Genomic DNA, 15,066 nt, shown 5'->3' with positions numbered 1-15,066 from the left:
GAGAAAAACGTTTTTATTGAAGGACTGGGGATTCATTTAGGTGTAATGTGTAATGTGGGGTAGATTGCAGACTTCGGATCTCCCACAAGGGGTGAGAGATCTGAATGCCTTGGCACTTTCGAGGGATACAGTTTAGGAGGGATTTTGAAAGGTTACAAAACGAGGATGATGAGGACGATAGGATGTATGCACAGAAACGGTTCCTTTCGTGCCGAAGTTCAGCACCTAAGGAAGTACGAATTTGTACCAAAGACGCGATTCGATGGATCTCGGATTCATCGATACCGCCAGAGGAGGTGTATGACACATATAGTCAATACACGGTAGAGATGCAAAGGAAGGTAATCCAAGTGATGGTACAGCACTTACAGGAGGAATGTATAAGGAAGAAGGTTGGTTACCCCATAGAGTTATTGGGTATTTGTAAAAGAGCTTTTTCGCCCGACACTTCTACAGCTGCTTTAGCGCTCAATTTGGCCCTATTGCTCAGTAAGCGGTCGGAGGTCCCTATATCTCAGTTGCCTATGAGAGAGGTCCCTCCGACCTTTGTCCCAAAAGTAGAAATCCCCGCCGACGCGGCGACTGGTGCTGCCGCGATGGATATCCCTGCACATTACGTATCGCCGTTTGTTCACGTCCCGTTCTCTCGACAGGAAGTGAACACGATTAGACAATCAGTCCCTGATATCAGGAAGAACCCGACAGGGTTTTACAAAGAAATAGAATCCGTTTTGCAATCTTCTGTGTTCACCTTAAGTGACATGGATTTATTGTTTCCAGTGCTTTTACCTGTTGATGTATGGAAACAGGTACGAACAATAGATGATGTGCCGGGGTTAGGGGATACATGGGTAAACTTAACTAGAATAGATGGGGAACGACTAGCTGGTGAGAAACCACCCCAGGTAATACTTACCTTACCCGATAGAATAGTTGCTAAATTAAAAACTATAATCCCAGAAAAAAGCATTATTTGGGACAAGCTTACGGCCTGCGTCCAAGGGAAAACTGAAGGTACTACTGAATTCTTTAATAGATTCGAACAGGTGTTCTCCGACTTCAGTGGACAGGATTTAGGTACAGAGTCGGGGAAGAGGTTGTTTGTGGACAAATTTGTGCGTGGATTGTTGCCCGACATCCAGTCACAAATTATGTCCTCAGAGAGCGCTTGGCAGGCAAAATCTCAGTCAGAGGTCTTGCATATGGCTCAGTATTACGAGAATCGGGTTAATAATGAAAAAGAGAAAATCGAAAAAAGAAGGGGTGACCTAAAGACTAAAGTATTGTTGCAGCAAATTGTCAGAAACCCCAGAGGAGGTACGACACAGACTAGAGGTCAGTACATTCCAAGAGGAAATACTCCTCCAAATTCTATAAATATTAATCAGTGTGTTTATTGCCGCCAGGAAGGTCACTGGCGAGCACAGTGCCCTGCCCTTCGTCAGAGGTCAGGAGGCACATTTGGAGGTATGGGTAGGCGACCAAGGGGCCGCCCCGGAGCAGGGGGCCCTGATAGGGGTCAGCTCCTACAAGATCCCCAGCAACCTTTTTCACGGGAAAATCAGACTCCGAGTATGGACTCGAGAAATATATTTGATCACCCTTCCGCCGCCTATCTTTCTGAGGAACTTCCCTTTGATGAAGTCCTGCCTTACTAGGATTGCCCGAAGCAGCGTTTGGAACCTTTACCTATTCCCGTTATTCAGAAGGGCCCCTATGTTGAATTATTGGTGGGGAATAGGAAACATCAGTTCTTGATCGACACTGGAGCACAAAAGTGCTCCATCGACCATTCGAGGGTTCCAAACATCCCACTGTCAGGGCAAACAAACGTCTCTATAGGGTTCTCTGGCATACCAACTGTTTGTCCGGTTTCTGCGCCGGTATCCGTTTCTTTGGGTCCTTTTACAGACCAGTGCCCTTTTCTTCTTACTTCAAACTGTGGAGAAAATTTGCTGGGGTTGAATTTGTTGAAGAAACTGAATGCAGTGATTCATTGTTCCCCTGACGGAATAAGATTAACAGTTTCACCACAGCAACCCTTTAACTCCCAATACTTGACCCGACCTCTACCTCCCGAATTTGACATTGTCCCAGAATGTTTGTGGGCAATAGACGATAATGATGTCGGGATATTGCACATTGATCCTGTTAAGATAATATTGAAACATGGGGTTAAGCTACCGCGCATTCCGCAATATAAAATTTCAATTGAAGGAGAGCGCGCTCTGAAATGCATTGTCTCCGATTTTGTACATCGTGGAGTGATTGAAGAGATTACAGGTAGCTTATGTAATAGCCCGATCTTGCCAGTATATAAAAAAGGCGACAATGCAATTCCGTACCGGTTTATAATAGATCTTCGTGCTATTAACTGGGTGGTAGCCCCACAATTTCCAATCGTGCCTGATGTAACAACGATCTTAACAATGATCCCTGCTACGGCTACACACTTTAGTGTCGTAGATTTAAAAAACGCCTTCTTTAGTATTCCGATACATGAGGAGAGCAGGTATTTGTTTGCGTTCACCTTGGGGGGACGCTCGTTTACATTCACAAGGGCACCTCAAGGGTATACTGAAAGTCCTAGTATCTATAGTAGAGCCTTAAAAGAGCAGCTCGACACCCTCGAATTACCACCTACTTGCACGCTGCTTCAATATGTAGACGATTTGCTCCTGGCTGCAGACTCTGAGAAAGCTTGTAAAGAAGGCACTATATTGTTGCTTGTTCATTTAGCTGAAAATGGTCACAAAGCTTCACTTAAGAAATTTCAATATTGTTGTCAGGAGGTTGCCTATCTAGGCTACCTCCTGTCAAAGGAGGGGAGAAGATTGACACCTGAACGAATAAAACACATTTCTGGCATGTCTGTCCCAAAATCACAGAAGGAAGTCAGAGCCCTGATAGGGATGGCGTCCTACTGTAGACTGTGGATCCCGAACTTTGCCCTAGTGGTAAAACCGATGTTGGCTTTGACGAAGAAGGGCATTTCTCTGCCATTGCCATGGGAATCGGAACATCAACGATCATTTGAGCTTCTCAAAGCCGCGCTGTGTTCAGCACCGGTTCTGGGTACACCAAATTACGATAAGGCCTTTGTGTTGTTTGTGCATGAATGTAATGGATGTGCTTTGTCTGTGTTAACACAGGAACATGGAGGGAAGAATAGGCCGTGCGGCTATTATTCCTCCGCCCTCGATCCTGTTGCATGCGCTTTGCCGCGATGTCTGCGCGCTGTTGCTGCTGCCGCTGCGTCTGTAAAACAGAGTGAGGGGATGGTCCTAGGCCACGATTTAATTTTGATGGTACCTCACTCTGTCGATATTCTATTGAATAAAACTCAAACACAACACCTTACTTCTGCCCGGTTGACCAGGTACGAATTAGTTCTATTTGCTCCTCATATCCAAATTAAAAGGTGTTGTGTTCTCAATCCGGCTGAACTTTTACCTCTCCCGCAAACTACTGCTTGCGGCGATGACGGATCACATGACTGCCTGTATGCCACCGAACAAGAAACAAAGGGCAGAATAGACCTCTCAGATACTCCTTTGGAGAATGCGGAAGGGGAGCTGTTTTGTGATGGCTCCTGTTTTAAACTTCCGAATGGCACATCTACAGCTGCTTATGTAGTTACTACTTTGAACAAGATCGTAGAAACTAAAAGGATTCCGCATAACTCCGTGCAGGCCGCAGAGATTATAGCGTTGACCCGCGCTTGTGAGCTCTCCCAAGGGCATAGAGTTAACATTTATACGGATAGTCAGTACGCCTTTGGGGTGGCTCACAATTTTGGAAAACTGTGGTCGGAAAGAGGGTTTCTGACCTCACACGGGACCAAGATTCAGCATGGTCCCTTAATAGTACAACTACTTTTAGCGCTCTCACTCCCTGAACAATTAGCAATCATGAAATGTGCAGCACATCGCAAGGTCATAGATAATGTGGGAAGAGGAAATGCTTTTGCAGATTTGATAGCTAGACAAACAGCTACAGACCTTAGCACAGACATGTACACCTCGAGGGAAGTGAGAGATGGTTGTATAATAGATGAAGGCATTGGGTCTGTGCGAGATATTCAGACTGATGCCTCTGTTGAAGAATCTAGGAAATGGGCTGAAGGCATGGGGAAATTGGATGACGAAGGGTGTTGGGTGGACGCATCTGACGGGAAATGGTTGCTTCCTGATTCTTATGTATTAGCAATGGTCACGATGGCACACGGTCCAACACATGTGTGTGCCCAGCAAATTGCGAAGATATTACAGCAGGTTTGGGTGAATGATAAAATTTTGGAAACTGCAAAAAGATACGTCAAGAATTGTATGATTTGCCTGCAGCACAATGTGGGTAAAGGGACAGTGACTCCAAGGGGAAGTTTCGGGCCCCCCTCTGTCCCCTTTGAAACCATTCACCTTGATTTTATTGAAATGGAGCGATGCAATAACTTGAAATATGTTCTTGTTATCATTTGTGCTTTTAGCAAATGGGTCGAGGCTTTCCCCGTCAAAGATGCTACCGTCATGACCACCGCAAAGATTTTGGTAAAAGACTATTTTCCTCGATTTGGGCTCCCGAGGATAATTTGGTCGGACAACGGCCCCCACTTCATCGCAGTCGTAATGTTGCAAATATGTGTTGCCTTAGGGATAGAGAAACGTTTTCATTCAGCTAGGCACCCTCAAAGTGCGGGGTTGGTAGAAAGACACAACGGTATTTTGAAAAACAAACTTGCAAAAACATGTGCCGACACTAAATTAAAATGGCCAGATGCTTTACCTATTGTGTTGTTAGCTATGCGCACCACACCCCAGACTAGAACTGGGCTCTCTCCATTCGAGGTAGTAATGGGAAGGCCTGCTAACATTTGGGGTCTCCCTAAACCTAAAGCCCTGAGGGATGTGGAGAATGTATTGCTCATAGACTATTGTAATCAATTGACTAAAAATCTGTATTTCATTTACCACCAGGTGAACGCTGCCTTACCTGTACGGTTTACGGGCCCAGGACACGATATATTGCCCGGCAGCTGGGTCCTGGTGAAGGCCTACGAAAGGTCTTCCTGTCTCGCGCCTCGCTGGCGGGGACCCTACCAGGTTTTATTGGTCACCAGGACGGCAGTGCGGGTGGCAGGAAAGAAGAACTGGATACATGCAACACATATCAAGAAGATCCCTCACCCGACGCCACACGTTACAGAAGAAACAGAACCCCTCGCTGGTGCTACACTCTCTGATCTCGGAGTAGCAGGCAGCGTTGTGAGTGCGTCGGAGAAGTTCTCTGAGCCTGAGGAGCTCGGGGAGCCGTCCATTTTGTCTCCGCACTCCCTTGATCAATCACTTCCGGAAAACCTTGTTTCAAGCTCTGCGACTTCCGTCGCTGCTGATACGACGCTCCCCTCGATACTTTGCTTTTGGATTCAACAAACTTGGGTACCATCCGGTACAACCTTCGACCACGCAAATAAAATCGCTGCACGAGTATCGTGCATCTGGAAGGAAAAAGGAGTGATTGAAATACTATCGTCGTTCCTTTTTTTGGAACAAAGAAAAGGGGGGGGTTCTGTTGGCCAGGGTTGGGAAGGACTAAGAAGTCGCGCGGCCGAAGTGCCGCCAGCAATGAACATTGGGGCCGTCGATCGGGAGAACCATGATGCCTGCCTCCTTCACCGCTGCTCCTCGTATTGAACTATTAGATAAGGAGGTGACCAATTCGAACAATGGACAATGTGCCTGGGCCCCGAAAACGTACTGTTGTGTTCTCGTTTTGATTATTGTTAGTTTTGCAACTGCTGCCGTAGGACTTTGGTACTTTGAAGAAATTTATCCTTTGAAGCCTCTGTTACCGACCAAAATTGTACCAACTGTTTTGACTCCCTCTGTACACCTTCACACTCTGTCCCCTAGGGACTCTCGGCATAGACAGAAATATTAGAATAACACTTTGATGATAGTGATGAATGCTACGCATGCTATTTTTAATAGGAGTAATTGTTGGGTCTGCACTCACAGCATGGGAACAAGGGACTGGGATGGTATATACATCCCTTACCTCTAACAACCTCTTGCTATGCCTCTCTTAGAGCACTCTTTTTTGGTCGATGGAATGATAGCATCTCAGGGAACTTCGATGGGACTAATTTGAATGAATTTGAAAAACGTGAATTGACTCCCCTGGGATGCTCGCTTTTCGCAAATAGGAGTAGACCTAATATCGCTTCTATTAGGCCATCTGATAAACTTTCTTTTCCTTTTCAAAATCTAGTTTCTTTCAAGATGGCTCCGATAGGCAATAAGGATGCCATGCCTCCTTCTTATTCTGTAAATCATAGTCCTGATTCTGTCCCTTTCTGTGGACAAAGAAACGGCACTAGGCCAATGGGAGATTTCGAGCCTTGTATAAATATTGTAAATTTGACTGGGGAAAATAGGCCTTTGTATGTAGGGGGACCGGTTTATTTTGTGTGTGGTAGTTTAGCTTTTCCCTGGTTGCCCAAGGATTGGCAGGGGACTTGTGATTTAGGGATATTGTTACCAGGTGTATTTATAGCCAGTACCTTAGAGGTATCTAAGGCTCGCCCGCGACGGGATAATGATGGAGATACCCCTGGACAAGTGTTCGGGGATATAGCCAAATCAGTAGTTCCCTTCTGGGGACAAATAGCAAATTCAGAAAACATCAGGGGATTAGCGAGGGTGTTGGAGAAAACAATCAACCGGACCACGGACATACTTTACAATATGACCTTAGAGCAAAAGGAGATAAGATTGGCAGCACTTCAAAATCGAATGGCATTAGATGTCATTTTAGCTGAACGAGGTGGAGTATGTAAATTAGTGGGGTCCGCTTGCTGTGTTTTCGTACCAGATTCTTCACCAACAATATTCAAAGCAATTCAGAATTTACACACTCTTAGTTCTGAAGTCCATGTCCCTGTAGGAGACTGGAGCCTTAGTACTTGGTTTTGGGATTCTCTACGATCTTGGGGGTGGAAGGCGCTTTCTGTTATTTTAGGTATTTTAGGGACTCTGTTATTCCTTTGCTGCTGTTTTCAATGCCTCCCGAGTATATGCGGAATGATAGGGGGATGTTGTGCCCAAGTTATGAGCGCAATAGGGCGTAGAATATATACCCCGAAGACAGCATCTAAAGAATTCATGTTGCAAGAAGTTCTTATGAACAACTTTATGGCTATTGACATTTCAGACAATGATGCGGAACCTATGGATGCTAATGCCTTCAAGTATTTTCAAAAGTATTAGGAAATAATGTTTTAGCACTTGGCATAGGCCAAAAGGAGGGTCTGTGGAAATCGATATAATATTATGACCCCAATCGCATCGTTTAAATGTATGTTGGCCTACGCCAAGCTGTCTAAAGGATACTATGTACATAGTTTCCGCGGCAAGGTCTTGACCTTAATGTAGCGTGTAAGCCGCCATCTTGGATCTAGCCGCCATTTTAGGTACTCTTGTAGTGTGGAAGTCACCCTGAATCACAAAATGGAGGCCGAACGACATTTCGAGAAAGACTTCGGCCATGGTGACCTCCGCACACGTGAATGAATAATATGTCCGCAGGCTACTTGTTAGGGTCATGAACTAAGACCCTGTCCTCTGTTTAACCTATGTGTAAATATGTAACCGTATCAGCGGAACTGATCTAATATATGGAAATTGTGTGTTCGACCTGGCTACGAACCCTAGCCATGGTTCCAGAAATGGTTAACTTGTAAGAGGGCTGGCCAATGCAGTACTAAATGTATAAAAACCCAAGCATCCCGATGATCGGTCTCTCCCACTTTCAGTGCGAACCTAACGTTGAAGGTTCGTGTGTTAGTCAGAGGGCCGAATAGCTATTCGCATGTCAATTGACTCTGGTAACTTTGTAACTTTGAAATAAAGCGCTTTGTATGTCCTTTGTAACCTGTGTTGGTGTGTTTCCTTTTGGGCTTCCCGGCCTCATGTCAATTTCTCTGTTTCCACAAAGTTAGATTTTTCTACTTCTGGTACATTTATAAGGGTAGATGTAATGCATTTGGTATTTTTAACAGAGGGGCTATACGTTTTCACTCTAGAGGAAGATGTGGTAGAGAAGGCAACACTTTCAGTATTCCTTGTAGTGTACCCTTGATATTGAGGAGGACATGTGATGTTAGGAATAAAAAAAAAGATTCTTTCCTTGGGTAAAATAGGGTTGAATGTTACAACCTTAGGGTTTACCACTTTATTTTTAACAGAAGGTTGAGAGATATTAAAATTGCAATAAGCCATAACTTATTCTGGCATACTGGTAATAATATTCCCTTCAGAGGAAAAATACTGCATGTCATCCCACAGAATCTCCTCACTGCACTGGGCCTTGTCTCCAACCAGGTGATCCTCCCTCAGTACACCACTCCCAGGGATGGGATCAAGAAGCATCTGCCCTCCCCTGGCTACCTGGGAGGAGACTTTAGGCAGGGTTTAAGTGAGGGATCTGCTCTCTCAGATCCTCATGAATAGCTTCAGTCTGTAACAGATTGAGGAAATAGTTGAAAACATAAAGAAATGCACTTAACAATGCTTGAGGGGCAAAACGTGGTGAGAAATAATCACTGGAGTAACACAAAGGAAAGGCGGATTCATACAATTTGGAACAATCTAATTTGGAAATACAGTAACATGATTAAGCTTCCACAAAGCACCATAAGGGAATCCGTTATTTACCAGTCTCTGCCCAGTCTTGTGATTCTTTAAATCTTTCAATGTTCTCCTTCAAATGTTCTGTGGTTCTGAACCAGCATTGAAATGGAGTTCTGTCTTATTCTTTGCAGGATCTGGGCTTAATGTGTGGCAGGAGTGCCTGATATCTAAAGGCCTTAGTAGTACGGTGACTTTGGGGTCTTTTCTGGGGAAGCCTCTCTACAGTGCATGGTGAAGATGTGACTAGGATCTCTGAGATGGTTCCCCTTTTGCATTTTCTGATGCTTTTGCTCAGCCTCAAACTGAAGTTGTTTTTCTTTGCTTCGATGGCAACAATTGTGTTGCAGGCCTTTTCTGACAGTTGCAGTTATTTGGGAATTACATCCTGAACGGCAGTTACGTTCTGTCGGTCTGGCAATTACAGAGCCTTATCTTGTAGTCTTAGGGAAATGAACAGTCTCTTTTATTTAGACAATTTGGACATTTCAGATAAGACCCTCAAACAGAGAAGTTAGGACATTTGAGATCACCCCTTGAATATGTGTCTGTGTTCATGGAAACCTTTAGCACTGCTTTGCAGCTCAAGTGCAGTTCTCTTCAAACTCATTCTGAGCCACTGTCAAGAATAGCATACCAGGCTTTAGGGCACAGATGAGTCACCATTTTTAGCAGGAATGGCTCTTCTACAATGGTCTGTGATGTCCTACATGACCTCTGAACTGGCATTTTATTACAAGGTTTGTGGTCAATCCCCTATCCCGTGGAGGCTGACTACAGAATTCATGAGTCTGGCCTCAATGGCTAAGATCATGTGACCCAGTTTTTGGGCTCGCTGTCATTTCAATGGGAAGTAAAAGCCAGTCCACAAGACAAATGTGACGAAAATGAGTTCATGGTTCCCTGTGGATGGAGACCCGATCCAGATCAGAGTAGAAAGTAGTTATCACTAATCTCCATTCCCAAACATCTCATCAGAAGCAAAGGACTAGACCAGGCTCTACTGAAGGGCAAATCCAATTCCAGGAGTTCTGAGACTTCAAGTCAAACTCAGGCAACAGACCAGCGAAATCATCAAGTCATTGCACAGTTGTCTACCTGTACCTGCACTGGTATGGTATTAAAAAGATATATACAAGTGAACAATCCAGATGTATTCCTTGTGAACATTGAGCAAATTGACATAATTGCTACATCGCGAGTGGAACAATGGCGTCAGTCAGTACATTTCTCCTGATCTAATGAGGGATTTACAGCTTGACTATCAAACTATCAAACATGCAAGTACAACCCCTAAATCTTGTCTAGGCTATGATTGGTGCCCAAGATATAACACCAGATATTTAGGGGAGTCAGGTTTCCGGTCCAAGAGACATGCACACAAATGAATTATCGCCCAAAGGACCTCACATTGAAGTGGTTAACAATGACAATGACACATGCTACAAAGGCTTCCTGAACTGAGTACCACCACCTTTTCAGTGGTGGGTGAGGCAGTGCCTAAAGCATCTGCCAGTGGATAGAAAATGTGCATCAGCAAGCACAGGGTGAAATATCCTATCCTATTCACTAATTCCTCAGTCAGCTTCAGGAATTGTTTTCCACATGGGGAAGATGGCAAGACCTGGCAAGCATCAACAAAGCTGCCCCCGGCAACTCATAGACAGAGTTTTGCACAATCTTTGAATCTTTTTTTCTACTCACCCAGGAGTATGTTTTGCTTTGCATGCCGAGAACCAGGGTATTTGTCCTACTCTTGTCCCAGGAAAAAAGGAGCAAACAAATGGAGATAGACAGCATGAAATCAACTTTGCCATCTTTTCCGGGCATAGAACACATGAGGTGAGTGAAAAACCTCAGGAGAATTCTGGTGGTTTATACCACCCAGCACCATATCATCCAGCTAATCCAACTTAAACATATAAAACACGATTTTGTCAATTTCATTGAAGTCATCAGGAACCACCCAAGAAGAAGGAATGCAAAGAAAGTAGCTCTTTCCATAATGGTTAAAGAATGGGAACACTGGGATATCTGTGGAATATCAGAAGGTGGTAATAATAAGATCATGCTAATTATGTCTCGCTTATAACTAAGGTGTTGAGGCTAAGAAAAAAGATGTGGGGTGCATCACCTATTCCAGGCAAGCAGAATGAAGAACTGGAAGGTGCTGTCATCTATGTCTATGGTCATGGGCCCATAGGTCTTTGAAAATCATATATAACAAGAGAAGTAAGGAAAGTCTCTGGAGGTATTAGTGGATGCACACTTGCCAGGAGGAGAGACATCAACCTGAGATAGCAGGATCATTTGCAAAAACATGGGAACCCCTCTATTCTCATGGAACATACCCTGTTCTATGGCTTGGTTCCATTCAGGAAAGTCTACAACAACATATTAGCTCACTGTATCCTTCAGAGAGGAGTAATATCCCTTTGCATATCATACCACAAGGGCAGTCCGGCATACTAAATGAAAAACACGTTTTGAACCCTCTCGTGCATTATCTGTTAGGGGGCTCTGAGCCTCTCTAATCACAGTAATCAAGAGTTCCACGTCTAGATTACCCTGAGTAATTTAGGCCCCACGTTTTTCCCAATGAAAATAAATGTGAGAGTCCCTCTACTGAGAACAAACATGGCTAAAGGACCTGTTCTATGGGCCAGTTCCCACTCAAAAGGGTCTTCACATACTGAATTCATATAAACCTAGCGGCCAGGCTTTGCTTCCCAATCTGCGCGCTTTCACTGAGCAGGAATTCTAACATGACAATGTGTCTATTTCATTAATATTTTCACTGCATGCCCTGGCTTGGAGGCAGGGGCTTGCAACCTGATGCCACAATATGTTGATTCTTCTTAGGGGCCTTTACATGAAACAATCTTTGGTAGACTTGGGTACCGTCTTAGAGAACCCCAAATACCAAGTCAGCAGGAAGATACAGGCAATGCGAAGTAACACCCTTGTACAGACACAGTTGAAGGTCCATCTGAATTCACATTTGTTGGCAAATGAAAGTGCTTCTCCTGCACCGTCTTTGGCACACAAATGGGACAGAGGTAGAGAGAAAGAGAGAGAGGGAGAGAGAGAGAGAGAGAGAGAGAGAGAGAGAGAGAGAGAGAGAGAGAGAGAGAGAAAGAAAGAGAGAGAGAGAGAAAGATTGATTTACAGAGCACGCATCTCCAATGTGCTTGGCTTTCTCAAATCACACGTGAGAATCAAATAAAGGTGGTTGTGAGATCCTTTATCAGCTTGCCCCTCAGAGACATGCAGAGAGGGAGAGTGTCTGAATATGTACCATATCAATCATGTTACATAATTAATAATGAAGCAAACTTGAACCTTGTTATACCAGGGGCATCCCTGGAGCTGGGTTTACTGCCCTGTTTAAGAGGAGGGATTGAGCAGAAGCATGTTGGTGTTTGAAGAAGGAGTGCATTTGGAGGAGGTTGGAGAGAGACCAGACAGAGAAAGCAGGGAGAAAGTGGCTGGCGAGCGGAGTAGGACATAAGGAGAGGAGAGAAGAGGTAGATCATCAGTTGGAGAGAGAAGGAGGATGGAAAGAGAGGGTGAAAGGAGAGGAGCAGTGAGGAAGTGGAACATCAGTTGGAGAGAGGAGAAGAACTGGAGCATCATTTGAAAAAGAGAGGTGGAGAGGAGGAAAGAGTGAGCCCGACCTCGAGAATAGGAGGAATCGAGCCTGTGAAACAACCCTCAGTGGATGTGGGAAGTCACGACCAGCTTAACTCAGCGCATTCCCATTGATGTCCCGATAATGAGATGTCCCCCATAATGCCATTTTGTATGCCAATGTGACTCCCTTCTCTTATAATATTTTTCCTCCAAAAAAGGAATTTTTTCCACTTTTCGTTTATGGCTAACCCCCGGTTATAGCCATTATCACTGCGGCTATCTCTTGCATCAAGCACAAAAAATGGCTGCTTTTTCATTACTGAAAAACTTTGCTGATGCATTGTGGGACACATATATGGGTATAGATTTGGAAGAACAGGCCCCCCCTTATGCATCAAATAGTTTAACAACTATTGGACGTAATAACTGCAGACCCCTCCTGGAATTTCTTTTTGCCTCTCTCAGCCTCTCTGCTGCAAAGCACCAAGACCAATATAAAGCTTTTAAGGATAGGGGCCACCCTGATCTCTATCAAATATTTTTAAAAAATACTGGATAGATTTACCCCAAACCAGGCAAGGAAATTAAGTCAACTGTTTGTGCCCAAATTGTTTCTCATTTGGTCCAAATCTGCCTAGCAGTTTTTACGTTACGGCTTTCCAAAAACTGCACTTTTTCTCTTATGGAAAATGAATGGCCTGAAAACTATGAAATTGTGGTGTTTCGTTTTCTTAATAACGTTTTCATGCTATACATATTGTTCCCAAAAGTTGCAGTTTGGGGGTCCTGATAAACATATTGTTTTGACAATTTCCAAATCCATCCAGCAAATCAAAAGTCCAAAGTTATCAGCAATAGAATTTTGGGAAATAATGCTTTCTTTTTCATTTCTGAAAAGCCTGTCTGCCTCTCTTCTGCAAAGCACCATGCAAGATATAGCTATAATTTTAGGTGAAGGGGCTACCCCCTTCACCGTCAAATATTTCAAAAACTACTGGACACAATAACCCCACACCACTCCTAGAATTCAAGTCAGCGCTTCATGCCCAAGTTGGTTGTACCTGATCCAATTCCGTCCAGTGGCTGTGCACTTGATACAAAATGTGACTTTTGCTGTATGAGAAAATGAATTGGGACAGAATATTCTACTTTCTTAATACCTTTTTTATTTGTTAATGGATATTCCTCAAAACGTACAGTCTGAAGGAAGGGAAGAAGGCAGAGGGGGTTAGCATATGTACAATTTTGTTGGCAACATTTCAGCCAAATCCGTCATACAAGTCAAAAGTTATTAGCAATTCATTTTTTGGGTTTCCTATGAAACCTAATGCCCTACTTAGTTCAGTGACAGCCGCATTACTAAATATATATTGGGGGAACATGTACAGTGGACACACCAAAGGCCCTAACTTGCGGGCTTAAAGGGCATGTAAAGTGACTGGTCACCTAGCGGGTCCAAAAGTAATATATTGGGGGAACATGTAGAGTGGACACGGTGGAAGGCCATGGCCACTGCTAGAGGCCCGTACAAAAACTATGGTATAAAAAAACAACTGTATTGCCTAGTTAAGAGTTAAGTTGAGCAGATTTAATGCAACAAAACTCTTCAAATTCAGCAGATGTGTGAAGTCTTGACCAGCTTAACTCAGCGCATTCCTGTTGCAAAGCCAATGAGCACATACATATTATAACAGAAGGGATTCACAATGGCATACAAAATGGCATTATGGGAGACATTCACGTAAGCACACAGAATTAAGGTGGTCATGACTTCCCAGAGGAGTGCCTGCTACCTTTTTAAAAATATTTGTAAGGAACTTGGGGTTGGTCACCCTGAGTTACCTGGGGGCAACCAGACGTGGACTCCCTGCTCACTGTGCTCAGAGTGGCACAGCTTCACCTCACTGATGAGGCCCAACAAGGCTGAAACTCGTGCATGGGGTTGCTTTTGGTACTCTTGTTCAGAAAGGAATTGCCATAGCATTTCGGTGCTGGACTGCCCATGTGGGCGGGACAAAGACTGATATTCAAATGGATATTTCCCATCTGTGAAAGGTACAGTGAGCAAAAAAAGTGTGTGCTGCAGACTCTCATCTCAGAACAGGTTATCATGCCATGTTCTTTCTGGAGAGGAGCGCCTGCTACCTTTTTTTAAAGTATTTGCAAGGAACTTGGGGTTGGTCACCCTGAGTTACCTGGGGGCAACCAGATGTGGACTCCCTGCTCACTGTGCTCAGAGAGGCACAGCTTCACCTCACTGATGAGGCCCAACAAGGCTGAAACACGTGTATGGGGTTGCTGGTGGTACTCTTGTTCAGAAAGGAATTGCCATAGCATTTCGGTGCTGGACTGCCCATGTGGGCAGGACATAGACTGATATGCAAATGGATATTTCGCATCTGTGAAAGGTACAGTGAGCAAAAAGAGTGCTGCAGACTCTCATCTCAGAACAGGTATTCATGCCATGTTCTTTCTGGAGAGGAGCGCCTGCTACCTTTTTTAAAATGACTTCCCATATCCGCTGAATTTCAAGGGTTTTGTTGCATTCAACCTGCTCAAATTAACTTCATCTTAACTGAGTTTTTTTCAGTGAATATATATTACATTGCCTGCGGTAGCGGCCATGTAGTTATGGTTAAGTTGCTCAACTCATAGGAAGAGCACTTTTTTTGGTGGCTTATAACTTTGCTCCCCCTGGACGAATCCTTACCAAACTTTGCAAAAAAAGTATATGGCCCGCTCTGGATTT

This window comes from Ambystoma mexicanum, chromosome 3p (assembly GCF_040938575.1).
Source record: "Ambystoma mexicanum isolate Mex_15411 chromosome 3p, UKY_AmexF1_1, whole genome shotgun sequence".
Taxonomy (NCBI): Eukaryota; Metazoa; Chordata; class Amphibia; order Caudata; family Ambystomatidae; genus Ambystoma; species Ambystoma mexicanum.
This window is presented reverse-complemented; position numbering follows the sequence as displayed.